General features: G+C 38.8%; 1 long non-coding RNA gene across 1 annotated transcript; it reads right to left on the bottom strand.

The window, feature by feature from the left end:
- Positions 1-2,286: 2,286 nt before the first annotated feature.
- LOC119428751 lies at positions 2,287-5,289 on the bottom strand. The gene is made up of 3 exons (XR_005187715.1): positions 5,210-5,289; positions 5,036-5,134; positions 2,287-2,593 (listed from the first exon to the last, which is right to left on the bottom strand). It is a non-coding gene; the product is annotated as an uncharacterized LOC119428751 (long non-coding RNA).
- Between the last annotated feature and the right edge of the window lie 298 nt (positions 5,290-5,587).

A 5,587-nucleotide genomic window follows, 5' to 3' on the forward strand; every position in this document is an offset into this window, starting at 1 on the left:
AAAGCTAAATGAAAACCTTTGATAAAATGTAGCATTATTTTGTTAAAGAAAATAAATTCAGGTTCCATAATCCTCCATTAATTAACTATAGATTTTTAGGGGGGACACGGACCTCTCTCTGATCCACTCTAATGGGATCAGTCGATGATCCAAGTACCAGCAGCAGGCAGGATGTGAACCGGTTGCAGCAAACAGACCCACCACAACACCAGAACCTTTCACACTCAAAGCATTTCTCACAGTGCATTAATATTTTCAGTTTTGCCGTTTGGCTTTTAAAAGTGGTTCAGAGATTTGAACCCACAACCCTCAGATCTGAAGGCAGCTGTCTACCTGACTGAAACACCATCTGTCAGAATCTAAGAAGCTTAACATCCTCATCACGCACATCAACATCTCCAACATCAGCTGGATTATATTAGTTAGATTCATCAATTTTGGAGAAACTAAAACCTACATCTCATCTGCTGACGCTGTAAAAAAAATCAACTTTTTCTCTCTATAAGTCACATTTTTTGCATAATTTGCATGCCCTGCAACTTAAATGCGTAAGCAACATATTTATGGATTCCCCCCCACCCACCCCCCAACCAATTTTTGGCTGAGATATAAGAGTTTTCATTCATTCTGATTGAAATATTGAACACTACCATTTTTCAGCCACTAGATGGCAGCAGAGTTGTATGGCATGCCGTTGTATCATGTAATGACACAATCGGCTTGCCATAGTCTGCCACTTTCGTCCAGCTCGCCTGGAGTAACCGTCAAATCAGCTTCATTTCGCTGCGCCGCCCCGACAAAATGCAGCTAATTTGACCATTAAAGTGCATTTATTAAGTAAAACTTCAACTGAGACGCATCTTTACTATAAAGTCGAGCAAACAAATAATTGTTTTAGGTGGTTATCTTGTTAAATTTTGAAGAATTGCGTAGCATTCCTCCCTTTTTTCTTCCCTGTCTGCACGCTCCCGGAGCACTGAGGCAGCAAATACTTGTGAAAATCAGCTTATTTTGACTGTTAAAGTCCTTTTATTAGGCAAACGTTAGACTGAGACACACCTTTACTATAATTTCGAGCAAACAAATAATCGTTTTTAAGTATTAATCTTGTTACATTCTTGTTAAAGTCCTCCCATGCACACTCCCACGGCCGCTGTTTGGCAACTAATCGATTTTTGGCACAACACCGGCCCACATTTCCGGGTCGTTAGCGGTGACATGTAAGAAACGCGGCGTGCCAGCGGTGATGCATATAGATGCAACGTATACAGCAAAGTGACATATTTATGGATTTTTCCACTTTATTAGACATATTTGAACTGATGCGACTTATAGGGCGTAGCGACTTATAGGGCGTAGCGACTTATAGGGCGTAGCGACTTATAGAGCGTAGCGACTTATAGGGCGGAGCGACTTATAGGGCGGAGCGACTTATAGGGCGGAGCGACTTATAGGGCGGAGCGACTTATAGGTTGGAGCGACTTACAGGGTGGAGCAACTTATGAGGTGGAGCGACGTTTACGGCAGAAAATACGGTAAGAAAGTGAGTTACTTATTTTGTATTTTGGTCATGTTTTAAAGTCCAAAGAACTCGTCTTGTTCTACATCTAATCTGAAATTAAACCCGGTCACCATCCATCTTACCTGAATTTACCAGCGTTCTGTTTTTTTTTTTTTTTTAATAAAAACACTCCGGTTTATTTTGTAAAATGGAAGTTCAAGAGATTTAGTTCTAAATATCTCAATAAAAACGTTGCAACACTAGTGACAATTGGACGACAAAACAACAATCATAGGTAAGAATAATGTTATAGAGGCACTGAATATTTTAAAAGTAATAATTTTTATGAAATGACGCAGCCATTTCATAATTTCACCTGGCAAACAAAAACAGATTTATAGAAAAAAAAAAACCTGATCATTAGACAAATTGAACACTTCTGTTTGTTAAAATATATTGAAAAGTCTTAAAAGATGTAAAAAAAAAACATGTAGGAGTGAGGTCATTGTGGTTGTACTGGAGTTTCACAGTCCATTTTAGTCCATTTTCTTTCTAAACATCTTCTTCTTGCAGCTGTTCCCTCTTCAAGGGTCTCCACAGCGAGTCATCCTCCTCCATCTCTGTCCTCTGCATCCTCTGTCCTCACTCCAACTACCTCCATGTCCTCTCTAACTGCATCCATATAGCTCCTCTTTGTCTTTTTCCTGGCAGCTGCATTTCTAACATCCTTCTACCAGTATACCCACTGTCCCTCCTCTGGACGTGTCCAAACCATCTCAGTCTGGCCTCCCTAACTTTATCTCCCAGTTGTTCAACCTGCGCTTTACCTCTGATGATCTCATTCCTAATCGTATCCATGTTAATGTGATACACAGTTTGTTCGTGGTCATTTGTTTGTTCTCTTAAATCAGCAGCTTCCACTTTAGGAAAACCTTGATGGTGACGTAGTTCAGTTTTAGGAATTTTTTTTTTTTCCTGGAGGTTTCACGGGACTTTAACTCTTGTGGAGTTCCAGTAGACGGGTTGTGGCATAGTCACATGAATGTGACACGTTGGACAGGACTGTTTCTTCCACAACCACTCCTCTATGCACTGCAGAGACACAAGAAAACAGAACGTGTGAACAGCCTGAGTGAATTATTAGGTCTTTAGTTGTTGAGCGGATCTTCTTTAGACAACATGTCAACACATACTTTAGACTAAAGGCCTCAGGGTCACTATAAGCTTTTGCCACCATTGGTCAGAGCAGGCCACAGGTCATCAGATACATTAATGGGTACCAGCCTTTTATGAACCAGTCCAAATATCATGAATCTTGGTTGGAAGATTTTTTTTTTAATTTATAAGTTTATTCATTTAAAAAAAAAAAAAATTCAATATACAATAAGAAATACAATCACAAATATAATGAAAGGCAGCAGAAAAAAGAAAAAAAATTACAATATCTGCCCCGTTTTACCAAAAAAATAATTCAAACAATAATAATAATCTTCAAATAACAAAAACAAAATAAACAACTCTTTCTCGAGCAACATTTCATACGAATACACATTAAGCTATTTAATTTTTTTTTTAACAAACCAACTTTGGTCATTCTCTTAAACATATACACTGATCTGGCATTTTTAACATCACTCTCTAGATTATTCCATAATCTAATTCCTTGGATTGAGGTAGCTCGTTCCTTCAGACTAGTTCGAAATTTAGATTTCACAAAGATTTCTATCTCCTTAAGATTGTAACAGCTCTCTCTTTTAACAAAATTTATTTGGATATTTAAAGGTGATGTGTTATTATGAGCCCTATGCATAACTGATAAAATACTATAATCTAGCAAATCATGGAACTTCAATAACTTCCGTTGATAAAATAAACTACTTGATGGGTGACTGTAATGCTTTCTAGTGATAATTCTTACAGCTCTTTTCTGTAAAACAAAAATAGGATTTGTAATTGTTTTGCACGCTTTCCCCCAAACATCAATACAATAGATTAAGTGTGGAACAATTGTTGCGTTATACAACATATGCAGAGTTTTATCCTTACTTTGTACAGTACTGCAATAGTTTTAGCTATTTTTGTTCTTACATGTGATGCTTCCATGTTAGTTTTTCATCGATGATAACACCCAAAAACTTCACCTCACTAACTCTACAAATATCAACGCCCTCGACTCTAAATGGAACATTGACAGTTCTCTTTCTATTACTGAATATCATATAGTTAGTTTTATCTAAGCTTAATGATAATTTATTACGTTTAAACCAAGTTTGTATTTTTACAAATTCTGTTTGCATCAACAGCAACACCCGTTCTATATCTTTACCCAAACAAAAAAAATGTGGTGTCATCTGCAATTAAAACACATTTAAGGAGTCCTGACACATTTACCAAGTCATTCACATATAAAATAAATAACTGTGGTCCAAGTACAGAACCTTGAGGAACTCCACATGTAATATTACTGAGGTTAGATTTTACATAATTTATTTGTACAAACTGTTTCTTATCTTTCAGATAGTGTAGTGCTAGTCCTCCAATGCCATATTTATTCAATTTTTCCACAGAGAATAATATGGTCAATAGTATCGAACACCTTCTTTAAATCACAAAAATACTAACACAATATTGTTTTTGGTCGACAGCAGTTGTTATTTGTTCTATCAATTCCATGAGAGTCATTGATGTAGATTTGCTCTAAACCCGTACTGACTGCAATTTAGAATATTTTGTTTAGCAATAAATTGATCTAATCTGGTCACAGAGCAGGGGCGATTCTAGGATCTGGCCTTTTGGGGTGCTTAGCCCCCTGTACTGACAATGGCTCTTGGCTTGAACAACACACAGAAAATGGAAGATTGACCCTACGTGCAGTCACCTTCATACAAATGTGGTACTTCCTGTTTATCACTATATGTATTGTGTCTTTTACATTTATCCAGACTCCGTTTAGTTTTGGAAATGGAATAAACTGTATTCCACCCTCTAAACGCTCAGGGTAACGCTGTCTGAAGTACATGTTCTCCACTGACAATGTTTAACCTTTTTTTTTTTCCTGATGATTTTTCACGAAATCCCTCTGAGCAAAAAACGTTGGTAATGCAAAATACCAACAATGTTGTATGTTGTTCGAGGAAAAGGGGGTGGAGCTCCTGCAGGTAATGGGCGTTCACTTCGGGACAAAATGTGATTGCTGTTTATTCAGTTGCTGACGAGCCTACTGTAACGATTGGCAGGTGGCGTTGAGGATCTGACTCGTGCAGCAAATCATAGGTTGCTCTGGCCTGTTTAAATGTGTCGTCTTTTATTCCATATTTATTTCAAATTTAGTAAATATTTCTGCGAATCTAAGATTTGAGAGCTAAGCTTCCTTGCAAAATCCTAATGACGGTTTCTTTACTTTTCAGGGATGCTGAGTTAAAATTTAGGGGCGTTTGAGCACCTCCCAAAAAGAGGCTAAAACCGCCACTGGTCCAGAACCAACTCTCATGAATGTAACTGGTTTTAATTGACGTGTGCTCTTTGTTGTCTTACCTTTTTGTGGAAGGTGTGTGTGCACTGCAGCTCTCTGGTGCCACCTGAACCTTGGCTCAGGTCCACGTGACAGATCAGACACATACTGTACGCATCACTCTGGAACACAAAGTCACAAAAGTCCTCTGAAAACTGGTTTTTAAACGGAAAACATCAGCCTATTTGTCTACTCACCAGCGACATGACGTTACGTCTCCTGAACCGGCCCTGCCTCTCGGTGGGCACGGCCTCGGAGATGGTGGGTGCAAGTGAAGGCTTTTGCTCAAGTGGGGGGTCGACATCTTCCTGTGGCGGGGGCAAGAGGCGACGAGAGGAGGAGCGTCGCAGCAAAACCCTTGCGGTCACTGGAGCACAAGTTGAAGAGTGGAAGCGAGACAACTGCATGGCAGATAGGGTGTCCTGACAGAGACAAACAACAAATCAGCCAATCAACTAACCAACCACCCAGCCAACCAATCAGTCAATCAAGTAATTACCCAACCAATCAATTAACAAATCATCCAAACTGCCAACTAGCCAATCAAAAAACAGCCAGCTATAATAAACACAACC

The sequence above is a fragment of the Nematolebias whitei genome, chromosome 23 (assembly GCF_014905685.2).
Source record: "Nematolebias whitei isolate Nwh7 chromosome 23, NemWhi1, whole genome shotgun sequence".
Classification (NCBI taxonomy): Eukaryota; Metazoa; Chordata; class Actinopteri; order Cyprinodontiformes; family Rivulidae; genus Nematolebias; species Nematolebias whitei.